Here is a 16,913-nt window from a genome sequence, read left to right as displayed (position 1 = left end):
TTGTTCTCCTTTTTCAAGATGGCTTTAGCTATTCAGGGTCTTTGGTGGCTCCATACACATTTTAGGATTGTCTGTTCTAGTTCTGTGAATACATGCTGTTGGTATTTTTATGGGGATTGCATTAAATGCAATATTTGGGTAGAATGGACACTCTAATAATATTCATTCTTCTAATCCATGAGCATGGAATGTCTCTCCATTTGTTTGTGTCATCTTCAGTTGCTTTCATCAGTGTTTATAGTTTTCAGAGTACAGATCTTTCATCTCTTTGGTTAAATTTATTTTTAGGCATTTGTTATTTTTGGTGCTGTTGTAAATTGGAATGTTTTCTTAATTTCTTTTTCTGCTGCTTCATTATTAGTGTATAGAAATGCACTGGATTTCTGTGAATTGGTTTTGTATCCTGGAACCTTAACTGAATTCATTTACCAGTTCTAGTTGTTTTTTGGTGGAGTCTTTAGGGTTTTCTATGTATAGTATCATGTCATCTACAAATAGTAAAAGTTTTACTTCTTCCTTACCAATTTGGATGCCATTTATTCGTTTGTTGTTGTTGTTGTTGTTGTTATTGTTTTTTGTCTAATTGCTGTGGCTAGGACTTTCAATATTGTGTTGAATAAAAATCGTGAGAGTGGACGTATTTGTCTTGTTCCTGACATACTTATAGAGCTTTTCCCTTATGGTCATATAAGGCCTTTATTATGTTGAGGTATGTCCCCTCTTTGTTGAAGGCTTTTATCAAAAATGAATGTTATACTTTCTCAAATGTTTTTTACAGCTATTGAAATGGTTTTTATAAAATGAAGGTAATGTTTAATATGATGCTACTTTGAACAGATTTATCAAATACATCTGGAAAATTCAGATAAAATTGATAATTAGCCAAAACTGACCTCAAGAGAGAGAGAAATCTTTTTTTTAATTTTTATTTATTTATGATAGTCACAAAGAGAGAGAGAGAGAGAGGCAGAGACACAGGCAGAGGGAGAAGCAGGCTCCATGCAGGGAGCCCAATGTGGGACTCGATCCCGGGTCTCCAGGATCGCGCCCTGGGCCAAAGGCAGGCGCCAAACCGCTGCACCACCCAGGGATCCCCGAGAGAGAGAAATCTTAAGCAGACAAATTCCCATAAGAAAAATGAAAAAGTAATAACCTGCCAGGCCCATCAGGCTTCATAGGAGAATCCGTCCAAAACTTCAAATATCAGATGATCTCAATGCGAGTTAAACTATTTCAGATTACAGTGGGAAAACTTCCAAATTCTTTCAAGAAGTTACTATAGCAATGCTTTCTAAACCTGATAAAGTTTGCACAAATAGAAGACCATCAATGCAGAATTGTAACTAATATAACAGCAAATCTCTAATGGTACATACACTAAATGTAAACTAATATACTTCATGACCAAGTAGGGTCTATTTCAGGAATGCAAGAATGGTTCGGTATTAGGAACTCCACTAAGATAATGTATCATCTTAATTGAAATGAGAAAAAAAATCATATCAACTCCAGGGTTGCCAAAAAGCCTTCAACAAAATCCAGACCCATTCCTGCTATGTAGGTACTTACTAAATGGATACTTTGTTAGCTTGATAAAATGTATGCACCTCTATCCAAAAGCTAGCACTGTTATATAATTCAAGAAACAGTGAATGCATTCCATGAAAACCAGGGGGGAAATGTGGGTAACTACTGTCTTCATTTAATGTTGCAGTGAAGGTTCTAGTTAGCACAATCAAATACAGTTAGAGGCATGAGAATTGGAAAGGGAGAGGTAAATGATTTCTGTTTACAGGAAAAAACTATGAATAAGGAAATTTAGCAAGATGATTGGATATGAATTTAATATACAGAATAAAGAGCCACATATATATTTAAAAAATCAGAACAAGGGGCACCTGGCTGGCTCAGTCAAGGGGGAGCCTGCAGCTCTTCATCTCAGGGTCATGAGTTCGAGCCCCATGTTGGGCAGAGTTTACGTAATGAAAAAAAAAATTAAAAACCAGAACAAAAAAAATGGGGAAAATACCACATTTTGAGAGTAATTTTTTAAATGCCTGAGAGTAACCTAAAAAAATAACCAAAATATATGTGAGGAAAAGTCACACAATATATGCAACTAAAATGCTCAAAAACAAAAAACTAGAATCAAACAAATTGAAAACATTCCCCATGCTTTTTTTTTTAGGATTTAATTTTTTTGAGAGAGAGCGAGAGCACAAAAGCAAGGTCAGGGAGGAAGGACCAAGGGAGAGACAGAGGATCTCAAGCAGACTGTGCTGAGCTTAGAGCCTGATGTGGAGCTCACTTCCATAACCCTAAGATCAATACCTGAGCCAAAACCAAGAATCAGATGCTCTATTGACTGAGCCACCCAGGTGTTCCCATTCCACATTCTTTAATAACACAGTTTAATATAGGAATGTCAATATTCCTTTAAAAAAAGGTGGAGCTGTTCATATTTTTAAAAGACAAGAATATTCAGCATAATCTTCATTGTTCTTTTGTTTTTTAGGGTTAGTGGTATGACCAGGTTTTAAAGCCTATGGTAACATGTCCATAATTAAGTATACGGTATTGATATATGAACAATCAGACCAGTTGAACAGAATGGAAAGTCCAGAAGTAGACCCAATTGTGTGGAAATTTAGTATATAATAAAGATGGCATCACAAATTGCTGGGGAAATGACTTTAAAATTTAATGGTGGGTAAGTTAGCTTTTGCTGCAAAACACCGGCAAAATTTAGTGGTTTGAAATAACAGCAACAATTTTTCTCTTGAGGCTAAGGGTTGGCTGGGCAATTCTTCTGATCCCAATGCTCAATCTCATTGGAGAAGTGGTTGCAACTCATTCAGTGAAGTGTGCTGAGCTGCTCCAGGCCCGAGTTGGCCCAGTCACCACTGGGCTGAGGCTGGCGGGTAGGTGACCCCCTGCCAGGGTGCTGGCCTGTGATGAGGAGCTAGAGGTCTGGCACACACACCCAAGGGATCCACCCCTGCCAGGGCTCAGTCAGGCCAAGGCAGCTGCGGTGCAAAAAAAGCGATGGACGCATAGTGTAACCAGGGGGGTACACCTCTTCCTTCTGCAGCACCCCACCCCGATGCCATCTACTGCTAACTGGCAAAGGAAAACAGTTACAAAGTCAAACTCCATGATCACAGAATAAGGAATGAAGAGTAGATTTGGAGCTGACAGACGAGAAATCAGTATCTACCATGGTCCACCCCTTTGGCTACTCAGCTTCCCTATGCACCTTCCTACACGCATCTGGCCTTCTGTACAACAAAACAACTGTGTCTCCACCTGCCAAGTATACAACCATGCTGCAGAGAAGGGAAGCAGTTTGTCACTTTCTCCCCAGAATGAGGAGCCATATGGTCCAAGCAGTCCCTGTACCCATCGTGGGCCATATTTAAGACCCTCAAATTGTCGAAGCTCCACGGAATATCTGTTACCTAAAGACAAAATTGCAAAGCTAAAACCCCCCACTACTTGCATGACAATGAAAAAAAATGGGAAGGAGGAGGGGGAGACAGAAACAGCATATGCAGAGAAACACCTACAAGAGACTTCTTTTTTCATTGATCGTGAGGCTGCAGTTGGTATCGATGGCTTCCTTCTTCTGTTGCCCATTCCATGTTTCCCCTGCCCTCAGGCTAAATTTCAGATGGTCAGAGTGGACTAACAAGCCATCCTTCCCATATGGCCTGAGTCTTCAAGTATCCTACCTGCTTTGGTTGCTGTAGTTTCCCATTAAACGTTGCTGGCAGGTGCCCCAGAGAACCCTTGGGTTGCACACATAATCCTTCCCGCCCTGTATAGAGCAGCTCAACCTTCCCCCGCTTGGTAATTGGCAATGACCCCTCTAAGCCAATAGAATAAACCCTTTGTCTTCCTTTTGTTTCAGTGGCCATATGGAGTCCCAAAATGGCCAGGTGGAAGTCTCGTCTTGCTATTTAGCAGAATCTGCTCTTTCCTTTGGTGGAAGCATTTCCTCCTTGGGAATGAAGACCTCCAAATCAGCAGAGCTCAAAGTTGCTGGGACAGAAAGTCACATTTCTGTGCAAGGGTCCTAGGTGTAACAGTGAGAGAGGCTGCCCCTGCGTCTGCCCCTACGTTTTGGCACCTGTGTATTCTGACCATGGAGGAGACACCAGCATGCAGTGGAGTCTGGTTCAAAGTATGTCCTGCATCCTGTAGCACAGAACTGTCCTTCCACGGCAGTGTCCCCCCAGCTGGCTCTGTAACTTTCAGGAAGCCATTCCTCCTCTAATGTAGGCAAGCTGCTCCTTGGTGATGATGGATATATGGTGAAACCAGTTAGGGTTTGCTCTTTTTTTTTTTTTTAGCTTTTTCTGTTTGATTCTACTTTTGGACATACAAAATACATGGTTCAAAAAGTCAAAACCACATACATTTTCAGAAAATCCTGCTTCCAGAACCATTCCCCCATCCTTACTTCACTCCTAGCTGCTCCGTTGGCAACCATTTTCACTAGTTTCTAGGTGTATCATTCCAGTGTTTTGTTGTGCAAAATTAAGCAAAGATACAATTTCCCAGCCTTTCCTCCACAAAAGATAGCACACGGGGCACACTGTTCTGCATCTTGCGTTTTCACTTACAATCCCTCCGTTATCACCAACGTACTGACTCAGCTCCAAATCCACCGACCTTGCCTTGCTTGCTCGGAGTCTATTCGCCACCTGGCACGATGCTAACCTTTGTCGATAGAGGGTGCTGGAGGGGCAGGTTCTGGTGAGTCTGTCTTATTTGCTTGGCAGGCGACTCTTTTTCCTGCTTAGCGGGCAATGCCCTGCGTACACTCTTTTGTACATCTCCACCCAAGAGTTTCTTGCTTGCAATTCGTGGCCCGAAGTTCAAAACCCATCAGGTTCTGCCCACCTGCGCCTTGATGGGAGGTGTCCTGTTGCCAGCCCCTGGCTCCCCAGCCTGCCTGCTTCCCAGGTTGGTAACTGTGGTCCGGCTCTGGTCCAGGGCAACCCGGTGGCCTGCAACCGGACCTTCTCCATGCCAGCCTCCCGTGCAGTGCAACGGCCCGTTCCTACCCACAGGTTTGTTTCTTCGGCAGGCATCTCTTTCAGCCCCCTGGTATTTGTTGAGAGTATGTTTTCTTTCCCTTCTTTTTATTTATTTATTTTTTATTTATTCCTGAGAGACGCAGAGAGAGGCAGAGACACAGGCAGAGGGAGAAGCAGGCTCCCTGGGTGGTGGGGGAGCTGATGCAGGCAGGACTCAATCCCGGGATTCCAGGATCATGCCCTGAGCCGAAGGCAGTTCAACCACTGAGCCACCCATATGGCAATTTCTAGTGACTTTTGAACCCATTATTGACTGTATATGCTCAGTGGGAGCATATTGACTGTATATGCTCAGTTTGTCCAAGGACAAAGGGAACTGCAAATAAACCTTAAACTTCATTCAGTTTTATTATAATTGGTTAATATTGTTACTTTAAGTTGAAACTATGTACATCGTTAAATAAAGCAAATATATCAATCTTAATAAAACTGATATTTTAATATAAGTAGAAAGATATGAATATATCAAAGAAATTCAGAAAAATTCTATAATGTAAATTTGATTTGGAATTATTAATCGTTCCTGATTTTGCAAAATAGACATTTCTAGATCTGTCCATTGCAGGAACCTAGAAATAAGAACGCTCCCCTCAACCACCACCAGGAGCAATGAACATTTTTAGCACCCAGATTTTAGTTTTACTGCTCCTCTTTAGGAAGGATAAAGGACCCCATCAGACAGATGGCTTATTCTAGGTCTTCAGTAGAGAGGAGGAGCCTGAGACATTCTATTTTGCTAAAAAGGTAAGGAAACATTGAGACTAATAGGAGTATGTTGACAGAACACAAGAATTAGCTTGAATGAGTTCTAAGTGGCCACCTCTGGACAATTTGAGCATAAAATAGTAATGAATGTAATTGAGTATAACTCTTCAAACAAATTAAAATCCATGGGTCCATAAGGATACACAAAAACTAGAGAAACTCACTTTTTCCCAATAAACATAAGGACACCAATTTCTTATTCTGAAAATTGATAATTGGAAGAATTATTGAGATGCCTGGGTGGCTCAGTCAATTAAGCGCCGAACTCTTGATTTTTTTTTTTAAGATTTATTTATTTATTCATGAAAGACACAGGCAGAGGGAGAAGCAAGCTCCATGCAGGGAGCCCAATGCAGGACTCAATCCCAGATCCCGGGATCACGACCCGAGCCGAAGGCAGGTTCCCAACCACTGAGCCACCCAGGTGTCCTTGTTTTGTGTGTGTGTGTGTGTGTGTGTGTGTGTGTGTGTGTTTTAAGATTTTATTAATTTGAAAGAGAGCATGAGCAAGAGAGCATGAACAAGGGTGAGCATCAGAGGGGGAGGGAGCAACAAACTCCCCATTGAGCAGAGAGTCTGATGTGGAGCTTGATCCCAGGACCCTGAGATCATGACCTGAGCCAAAGGCAGATGCTTAACGGACTGAGCCACCTAGGTGCCCCCAACTCGTGATTTTGGTTCAGGTCATGAGCTCAGGGTCATAGAATTGACCCTGGCATCAGGCTCCATGCTTGGTGTGGAGTCTGCTTGAGATTAGCTCTACCTCGCCCACTGCCCCACCCCCACTCTCACTCACTCCCTTTCTCTAAAATAAATAAATAAAATATTTTTTAAAAAAAATCCTAGTGATAGGGGCACCTGGGGGACTCAGCAGTTGAGCCTTTGGCTCAGGTCATGATCCTAGAGTCCTGGGAATGAATCCCACAATCAGGCTCCCCTCAGGGGAGTCTCTGCCTGTGTCTCTGCCTCTCTCTGTCTCTCATGAATAAATAAACAAATCTTTTAAAAAATCCTAGTGATATTGAATCTGAAAATTTAAAAAAAAAAAGGAAAGAATTACTTACCCTATCTCATTTGGAGGAACTATAATTCATTATAATTAATAAAGCCTGGGTTCTTTAGGTTTTTTTTTAACAAAAAAATCCCAACTAATAAATGTAAATGAATTGATTGATTCAGGTGAGGATCATCAATGCATGCTAAGACCAGCAGTGAAAGGTGGTTGGGGAACAAGATAATTTGTACAGTGCCAAAATATCACCACATAGATAACTTGCTAACTAGTAAAGGGGAAAAACATAGTTTTACAGGAGTGATCTGGTTGTCACCACATTAACAAAGTGATCAGGAATGGGACAACTAGATATTGAAGCATTTCGTTATGTGATTTGGTTTTTTTTTTTTAAGATTTTGTTTATTTATTCATGAGAGATACAGAGAAAGGCAGAGACACAGGACGAGGGAGAAGCAGACTCCATGCAGGAAGCCAGACATGGGACTCGAGCCCGGGGCTCCATCCTGGGGCTGCAGGATCACGCCCGGCCAAAGGCAGACGCCAGACCGCTGAGCCACCCGGGGATTCCCCTCGTAATGTGATTTGATATGAAGTACACAGCATCACCTTTTGCCAGATGGTTTAACCTGAATCTTGCCAAACATTTAGACTTAACTTCTAATACAGCAATTAAAGGGAATAGGAAGGTTAGATGTAATCATGATGGAAACAGAATTAGATCTAAAATGTGAGACCACTGGTCTAGAGTCTTCAAAAAGTCCATTTGCCTTATCATTCCTTCTTCCCCCTTCATGGGCAATACAGTCCAAAGGTCATTAGAAGGGGCCAAGCAAGACAGGTATCCAGCCAATGTTGGGGAAGGAGTCCCACAGGCCGGAGTAGGGTGAAAAGGACATCTACGTGTAGAACAGGAGGCATGCGGCAACCTTATCAGGGTGTTAACAGGTGAAGAGGATGAAAACAGGGAAGAATAAAGTGGCAACAGCAATGGAGATTGGTTATGTGGAGGGAAGTTGACAAATAAGTTGCTGTCTTAAGGAAAATGGGAGCCAGGCTTCTCATTGTCAGAGAAGGGGGTTACAAACATAGAAAGAGAGAAATTAAGAATGAACCCCATAGTGATGGACTGAAATTGGGTATATTGCAGTGTATTCAGGGTTTTTTTTTTTAGTTTTATTTATTAATATCATCTTTACACCCACCATAGGACTCAAACTCATGACCCTGAGATCAAGAGTCACATGCTCTTCTGACTCAGCCAGCCAGGCACCCCTGTATTAGCTATTAATTGTTGCATAAAAGTTACTCCCAAATTTAGCAGCTTCCAACAATCCATATTTATTATACCATAGTTCCTGTGGGTCAGACCTGCGGGGACTTCTTAGCTGGTGGTTCTGACCTAGGGTTCTCACCAGGTTGCAGTCATGGTGTCAGCCAGGGTCACAGTCTTCCCAAGGCTTGACTGGGGCCTTCAAGCTCTCTTACATGGCTGTTGGCTGGGGGATTCTGCTCTTCACCATGTGGCCCTCTCCACAGCACTGCTCCCAGTGTGGCAGCTGGCTTCCCCCTACAATGGGTGATATAAGAACCAAAGTAGTGCCACATTGTCTTCTATGATCTAGTCTCAGTGACACAGGGTCACTGCTGACTTCTGTTCATTAGAAGCCAGTCACTAAGTGCAGCCCACATGCACTTAGGTGGGAATTACGCTAGGGTAAGAATGGGGACCATCCTGGGGGCTGCCTGTCATTATCTACATCTACCCTTTAATCTCCAATGATTCCTATCCATCCCACATGCAAAATATGCTCACCCCTCTTCCCCAAATGTCATCCTATCTTCATGATCTTGTCATTCAGGTTCAGATAAGACTCTTCAAACACAATTTCTTTGTCTCCTGAATTGAAGAGATAAGTTACCAGCTCCCCCACCCCGCTACAGCACACATGCCAATGCACAATTGTGAGATACACATAGGACAGCCACTGTATACCTATTCATAAAGGGGGAAAATGAGAGGCACACAGCAGTCAGTGGTTCACTTTGAAAGAAAATGTTGGAAGCTCATTGGCTGGGACTTGATCCTATTTCTGCCCTAGAGTGACAATGGAGAGTGACTCTCCATTGCTCTTGGCTCTTCCCTCTGGGTCATCCTTCCTTCTTCATGACAGGTAGTATGTGTTTGCAGCTGTATGATTTTCTCAGCCTGTTTCCTGCCAGTAGAATTTTGGATGTCCAAAGGCCTCTTTTTATTTCTTACAGTCTCTGTGCCTTTCAGACAAGGGCATGGATCCCAGGAGGCAGGGTCATGGAGGATCATCTTGGATGCTGGCTACCACTTGGTGTAAATTCAAGGTTTTCAATATAGAAAGATAAATAAATAAATAAATAAATATTTCAGAAATACGTGTATTCTCTGTGTTCACTGAGAGGAATTGAGAGCATTGAAGACTTCATAGTCAGGAGTGTACCTAGTGCCCAGATCTTGGCTTCTGAACACTATTCTCCATGAACAGGAACCAGGGCTCCAGGGAGTAATGGCTGATTCCAGGGCAAGGACAGAGAAAATACTAGATGAGTCTGGAGCACTTTGTTGTACCAGAAAGTAAGGACATGCTCAAAATGGCATAGAAGCCAGCCTGAAAGGGCTTCTACTGCAAAAATATGGGATAATTTGAGTTTTAAAGATAAGTAATTATAGAAGTGATTATACTAAACATTGAATAAAATAGGAATCCATATTATCAAGTTAAAATGCATTAATTAAACATCTCATAAGGACTGGGATATTTACATAGTTCAAAGTACTCAGAGCACCTAACTGGCTCAGTCAACGGAGCATGTGATTCTTTTGTTGGTTTTTTTTTTTTTTTAAGATTTTATTTATTTATTTGACAGAGAGAGAGAGCACACGAGCACCCAAACTGGGGAGTGGCAGGATGGCAGAGGGAGAGGGAGAAGCAGGTTTCCCTCCAAGCAGAGGGCTGGGAAGGGTCTTGACTCTGAGCTCATGACCCAAGCCAAAGGCAGACGCTTAACCAACTGAGCCATCCAGGTGCCCCAGAGAATGAGACCTGATAACAGGATTGTGAGTTCAAGCTGCACGTTGGGTTAGAGCCAACTTTACAGAAATGTACCTTCCTACCACCCTTATATTTATTACAGCATTATTTACAGTAGCCAGGATAAGGAAGCAATCCAAGTGTCCATCCATAGATGAATGGATAAAGAAGATGTGGTGTGTGTGTGTGTGTGTGTGTGTGTGTGTGTGTGTGTGTGTAGAGAAAAAGAATATATACATCAGTATTACTCAGCCATAAAAAGAATGAAGTCTTGCTGTTTGCAACAACATGACTGGATCTTAGAGGGCACCAGATAAAACAAAGTACTTTCTCACAACAGACTTATTAATTACAATGGGAAGAAGACCAATCTTTCAGTAAAGGAGCTGGGCAGATACCACCTAGGTCATGCACCACCCAGGAAAATGCAGTGAGGACAACATAGCATTGTTTCTGTGATATTCTTGCCAAAGATGCTTGTTCTGGATCTAATGACGAAGCATCAGATGAACCCACACTCAAGGATGTTGTATAAAATAACCAGCCCATAGGCTTCAAAAATATGAAAGTAAAACAATCAAAGTGATGAAAGTAAAGGAATGGCTAAGGCATGTTTCTAGACTGAAAGAACTAAATGCAACACATGGTTTGGGGGCTTCCTTCTTTTTGTTGGAAAGATCTTGCCGGGATGATTGGAAGAAACCGGAAGATCTGAGGATTAACTCGTGGTAAGGCATCAAAGTTAGCTTCCTTATTTTGGAGATTTTATTGTGGCTCAGTGCTTCTTGGGAGCCTTCAGACAGGATGTCAGCAGGAGCTGCAGCTCAAATGGGACTGGGGGACCTGCCCCTGAGCTCACTCGAGTGGCTGTTGGCCAGAGGAGGCTTCTCTCCCTCACTCACCAGGCGAGATCTTTCTATAGGGCCAAGTGTCATGACACAGCTTCCCCCAGAGTGTGTGATATAATACAGGGAGAGAGAGAGACCCCCAAGTTAGAAGCTGAAGTGCCTCCAGCCTAATCTCAGAGGTAGCATCCCAGCACTGTTGGTCACACAGACCAAGAGTGGTACCTTCAGGAGGGGGTTACGCACTACTGTGAAGTTGGGGATTATTGGGGGCCATCCTCAGAGGTTCCCGCCACACTCCCATTCACCCTGTTCTCCCTTCAGGGGCGAACATATTGATCAATTAAAGATGAACCGTAAATTGGGTAGAGCTATTGTTATTTCTGCCTTAGTAGAAAAGCTTATTAGATTGCCAGGGAAATTCCTTAGGCATGGGGAAGAATCCTATTTTCCAAATTTTCCAAGTTAAAGGAAAGAATGGCAAAGAGAAAGAGCATGGCACCTGTCAAAATTACTCCTTCGGATCTTCCTGAGGCTTTAAAAGGGTCTCTTCCCTCCCTTTCCCCCTCCCTGGCACTCTGCTGGCTGCTTTTATCTGCCTCATAGCTTTATATTCTCCAGTCGCTCTTATCTTAGAGGAAGAAAGTGGCTCAGAGAGCTGGTCTCTTGTGCAAGGTTACAGCATTAGGAAGCAGAGGAGCAGGAATGGAACCCTTCTTCTGTTTGGGTCCTAGTCATGTGCTCTTCCTTTCCTCCAGAACCTTCAGATTCACAGATTTCCCTATGGGCAGAACCAGCAGCAAGAAATGCTTTTTAGGGATGCCTGGGTGGCTCAGCAGTTGAGCATCTGCCTTTGGCTTGGGTCGGGAACCTGTGGTCGTGGGATTGAGTCCCACATCGGGCTCCCTGCCTCCCCAGCCTGCCAAATCTCTCCTCCAAGACACTATTGTTACCAGCTTCTTGGGATTCCTTCCAGAGATATTCTTGCATAGAACGCATGTGTGAAGGATGCCTGGGGGGGGGGGGGGGGGGGGGCGGTGCTCAGCGGTTGAGCGTAGGGTCCTGGGATTAAGTCCCACATCAGGCTTCCTGCATGGAGCCTGCTTCTCCCTCTGCCTGTGTCTGCCTGTCTCATGAATAAATAAATAAAATCTTTTTTTCTTTTTTTTTTAAAGCATGCATGTGTGATTGAGAATTCTTCTTGTTCAGGCAGATTTATATTTTATTTTGATATAACATCTATGAAAATCAGAAAGTTCTTGCCAAAATATTGAGAGCTGCGAGGCTTCAATACAAGCATCCACGTTGTGTACATCTTCGTCACGATTTATTATGTCATGATTCATTCTCAGTCATATTTCACCATCTTTGTGGATCTTATCAATAGAACTTAGCTCCTAGCTATTCTCATAGATGGATACAGATACAGAGCCCAACACTTTCCTTAGTTACAAATGTTTGAATCTTAAATATCAAGTGCTTGCCCTCTAGGACCCCTTTCTGTACTGGGTCCCTTGTTTCCTGGGTGTCATGGCCTTTTTCTCAGTCTGTTCCTTTGCTTTGATGGAGCATATCCTCCAGTGGCTTCCTGGAAAAGGATGCATCATGAGAGATAAATTATTTGAGCCTCTGCATGTCTGAAAATGCCTATTTGCCTCACTTTACTGAGAAATTAACTGTCACATGACTGCCCAGCAGACTTGGAAAAAGACCCATTTAACTCTTCTCAAACCCCTTTTACCTAATCCTCTGTATTTTAGACATTCCTTACCCACATTTCAGGATAGACTAGCCTTTCCAGTTCTTGACCTTTTGAGAAATCTGTGTTATAGAGATTGCTTCCCAGCTTTTTCCACTGGCAGCTCAAGGTTGGGCTGTGTACTAAGTCACTTACAACTTGTCCATCTGCTTTCCAGCTTCCAGATTTTTACTATGTTGTCTTCTCTCCTGTTCTCTTCAACTTTAAGGATTTATCTTTTGTGCTGTTCTTGTAAAAACCCTTATTCCAGGGGCACCTGGGTGGCTGAGTAGTTGAGCATCTGCCTTCATCTCAGGTCGTGATCCCTGGGTCTTTGGGATCGAGTCTTGAGTCTCACATCAGGCTCCCTGCAAGGAGCCTGCTTCTCCTTCTGCCTATGTCTCTTCCTCTCTCTGTGTCCCTCATTAACAAATAAATAAAATTTTTTAAAAAATCCATCCTTTACCCCGTAGTCCTCCTTCTCACTTTTCGAGTTAAAACCCATTTCACATATTTAAATTCAAACTAAATTCATTATCCTTAACACACATAAGGAAATAATGTATTTTACAACAACCTATAATATGTATATTTACAATTAGTTTTTATTCCCTTAAAAACCAGTTTGGTAGGGGTGCCTGTCTGGCTCAGTCAGTGGAGCATGCAACTGTTGGTCATGGGTTTGATACCCTCATTGGGGGTAGAGTTTACATAATAAAAGTTTTAAGAAAACACTTTGGTATCCATGGTAAAAAATGTTGGTGCCTGAATATACTCCTTTATCTCACTGGCTGAATCCATATACTTAACTGGATTTTGTGTTCAATTCAGGGAGGTACTTACTCACTCACATGTGGCAAGAACTAAGAAGAAATAAGCCTTCATTCTAGGGAAATATTTCTTACTATATGGCACCCCAAATGACACTTTCACTGTGACCTGGAATCCCAACTGAGATGTCTGACACCTTTGGCTGGACATATAGAAACCTCATTGTTGTATACCATTTGTAGGGCAGTGCTGGGCACCTAAGAGTTTCCAGACTACAGCCTGGCCAGCAATAGAATATTGGATCTTCAGGGGAAAAAGGAGAAAAAAACCCTATTAATTACAATATATTGCAGAGGAAAGTATAAAATTAGTTCCTCAGATGAGTTTCACTGTGTTATCTCTCCTATAAATTACAGCTGAAAGAAAAATGAATCCAAGTAAATGCCAAGTTCTATTAAGTGATTAAAAGGAGTAATCGTCTTTAAAAGGGAACAGACCCAGTAATTATCAATAATTTTTGACTTAATGCCAAATCTCCATGGTCCCATAATCTGCATTTAGAACCTCCAGGAACAACCCGAGGAGTTTTTCATGCACTTCATTCCTTTGATCGCGTGTGAATATACACTCCAGATCCTTCGTGGAGGCAGGCAGGGTAGAAATGAAAAATGAATGAACGTGGAGAACAGAGCTGATTATCAGTCTCTGCATAGGAAATCACATTGTCATCTCCTAGGTATTTTATTGAGCTCTAATGTCGAGCAAACTGTATTCTTCATCAACTAACTGCTGCGTGAGCACTGAAAGCTTTTTGAAATGCAGGCACTGACTTGGGACACTGAGCTATTTCTACCTTCTGTGCTCAGTGGGTGAACCATTAAAATGAATTCCCCACATCGTGCTTGATTATCTGGTTTGCAGTCCCACTAGGCACTGGCTCAGAGGATTACAAAAAATATTGTTATTAGTTTCAAAGAAATGTTAGCGCTGAGTGCTAAATGCCATTGCTATAGCCCTAAGAGTCTTCTGAGAAGAGGCTGGCTGCAACACTTCCTGATGATGACCCGCTGTGTGTCAGGATCCCACTCCTGCAAGCGCCAGGGTAATGAGCTACACTTTCCCAAATATGTCTCCCAGTATTTATTTGTTTGAGTTGAAGAGGTATACAGCAGTCCTCCCTTATCCATGGCATGGATGTGTCCCAAGACCCTTAGTGGATGCCTGAAACCGCAGACTGTACCAAATCCTATATACAGAGATTTTTCCTACACCTACATGTCCATGATAAAGCTTAATTTATAAATTAGGTACACAGATTAACAAGAACTGGAACAATTATAACCATATAATGCAATAAAAATTACATGAATGTTGTCTCTCAAAGTATCTCATTGTTACTGTACTCACCCATGTGATGATGTGAAATGATAAAATGCCCACATGAGATATTTTAGGGGAATGGTGTAGGCACTATGCCCTAGTGTTGACTATCAACCTTCTGAAAGTACATCAGAAGGAGGACCATCCTCTTCTGGATTACAGCTGACCACAGGTACTGAAGCCACAGGAAGTGAAACTGAGGATGGAGGGCGCTAGGGACTGCTAGAGTCCAAAATGGGCCCCATTAGCAAGGACTGGCATTGCATCTTCTTGATGCACAGTCTCCCATAAGTTAAGGCTTTCCCATACTGGCGCTGCCACCTTGCCATCTTGAAATAAGATTTCGCTCTCCTGGCTTTCCTGCAGGTACAGAAGACCCCAGTAAGTTAACACGATTACCTGGCTCTTACTTACACCAACTGCTTTGGGAATTCTAAGAGTTTCAACACAGCATTTGTATTATTTCACACACTTTTCATACTGGAATGATGGGGGCTATGTGCTCTAGAACTTGGATCTTTGGCTATTTTGGCTTTTGAAACATAAGAGAAAAAGTATTTTTTAAAAGATTTTATTTATTCATGAGAGACAGAGAGAGAGAGAGAGAGAGAGAGAGAGAGAGAGGGGTAGAGACACAGGCAGAGGGAAAGCAGGCTCCACGCAGGGAGCCCGACACGGGACTCGATCCCAGGACTCCAGAACCACGCCCTGGGTCAAAGGCAGACGCTAAACCACTGAGCCACTGAGGGATCCCCAAGTATTTTGTTTTTATTGTTGTTAATGGTTTTAATATTTTCAGGTCTCTTGAGATTTTGAAAGACTGTCATCATGAGGACCAAATCTGAACTTAAAAGTGTCTATTTTTATGCTTTTTTTCTTCCTTTTTAACTGAATCATTAGACTCTGAAATCTATGGTGGGTGAAATGAGAGAAATCAATATTAGTCCATTGAGTCCTATTTAAAAATACATACTGTGTATTGATTTCATCATTTTAGGGTTGAGGAAACTGAGACTGTGGGATGAGTCACGTCTTGCCCATGGCATGGTGGCAGTGAGGAAGTGGGAAGAATAGGACAATGTGTCTTGTCTGAAAATACACTGTTAGGCAGAAAGACTCGTTAGATGAGTCCAAAATATTCACACTGATGATTATACCCAAGAAGGAACAGAACACACATACAATGAGCAACTGTATACTGGGTGCTGTGCTTGCCCCTTAGCACAATCTTGCCTTAAAGGTACTATTACCCTCAATGACTTGGTGGAGGTGAAGAGTAAAAGACCTGATGGGACTCCTGACCTTATCCATTAGACTAGTTTGGCCATATTTCAGGTCAGCCAATAATAGGGAAAAGAGAGGAGGGCTGAGCACCTGGTGTATGGGTTCTTGTTTTGTTTTTTTTTTTCCTTGGGTGACCTTATTTTTTTAAATAATAAATTTATTTTTTATTGGTGTTCAATTTGACATCATACAGAGTAACACCCAGTGCTCATCCCATCAAGTGCCCCTCTTAGTGCCCATCACCCATTCACCCCCTCCCCTTCCACCACCCCTAGTGCGTTTCCCAGAGTTAGGAGTCTTCGTGTTCTGTCTCCCTTTCTGATATTTCCTACCCATTTCTTCTCCCTTCCCTTCTATTCCCTTTTACTATTATTTATACTCTCCCAAATGAATGAGACCATATAATGTTTGTCCTTCTCCGATTGACTTATTTCACTCAGCATAATACCCTCCAGTTCCATCCACGTTGAAGCAAATGGTGGGTATTTGTCGTTTCTAATGGCTGAGTAATATTCCATTGTATACATAAACCACATCTTCTTTATCCATTCATCTTTCGATGGACACCGAGGCTCCTTCCACAGTTTGGCTATTGTGGACATTGCTGCTATAAACATCGGGGTGCAGGCGTCCCAGCGTTTCACTGCATCTGTATCTGTGGGGTAAATCCCCAGCACTGCAATTGCTGGGTCATAGGGCAGGTCTATTTTTAACTCTGAGGAACCTCCACACAGTTTTCCAGAGTGGCTGCACCATTTCACATTCCCACCAACAGTGTAAGAGGGTTCCCTTTTCTCCACATCCTCTCCAACATTTGTGGTTTCCTGCCTTGTTAATAAGATACTTAGGAATAAACCTAACCAAAGAGGTAAAGGATCTATACCCTAAAAACTACAGAACACTTCTGAAAGAAATTGAGGAAGACACAAAGAGACGGAAAAATATTCCATG

Source organism: Vulpes vulpes, chromosome 9 (genome assembly GCF_048418805.1).
Source record: "Vulpes vulpes isolate BD-2025 chromosome 9, VulVul3, whole genome shotgun sequence".
NCBI classification, from domain to species: Eukaryota; Metazoa; Chordata; class Mammalia; order Carnivora; family Canidae; genus Vulpes; species Vulpes vulpes.
This window is presented reverse-complemented; position numbering follows the sequence as displayed.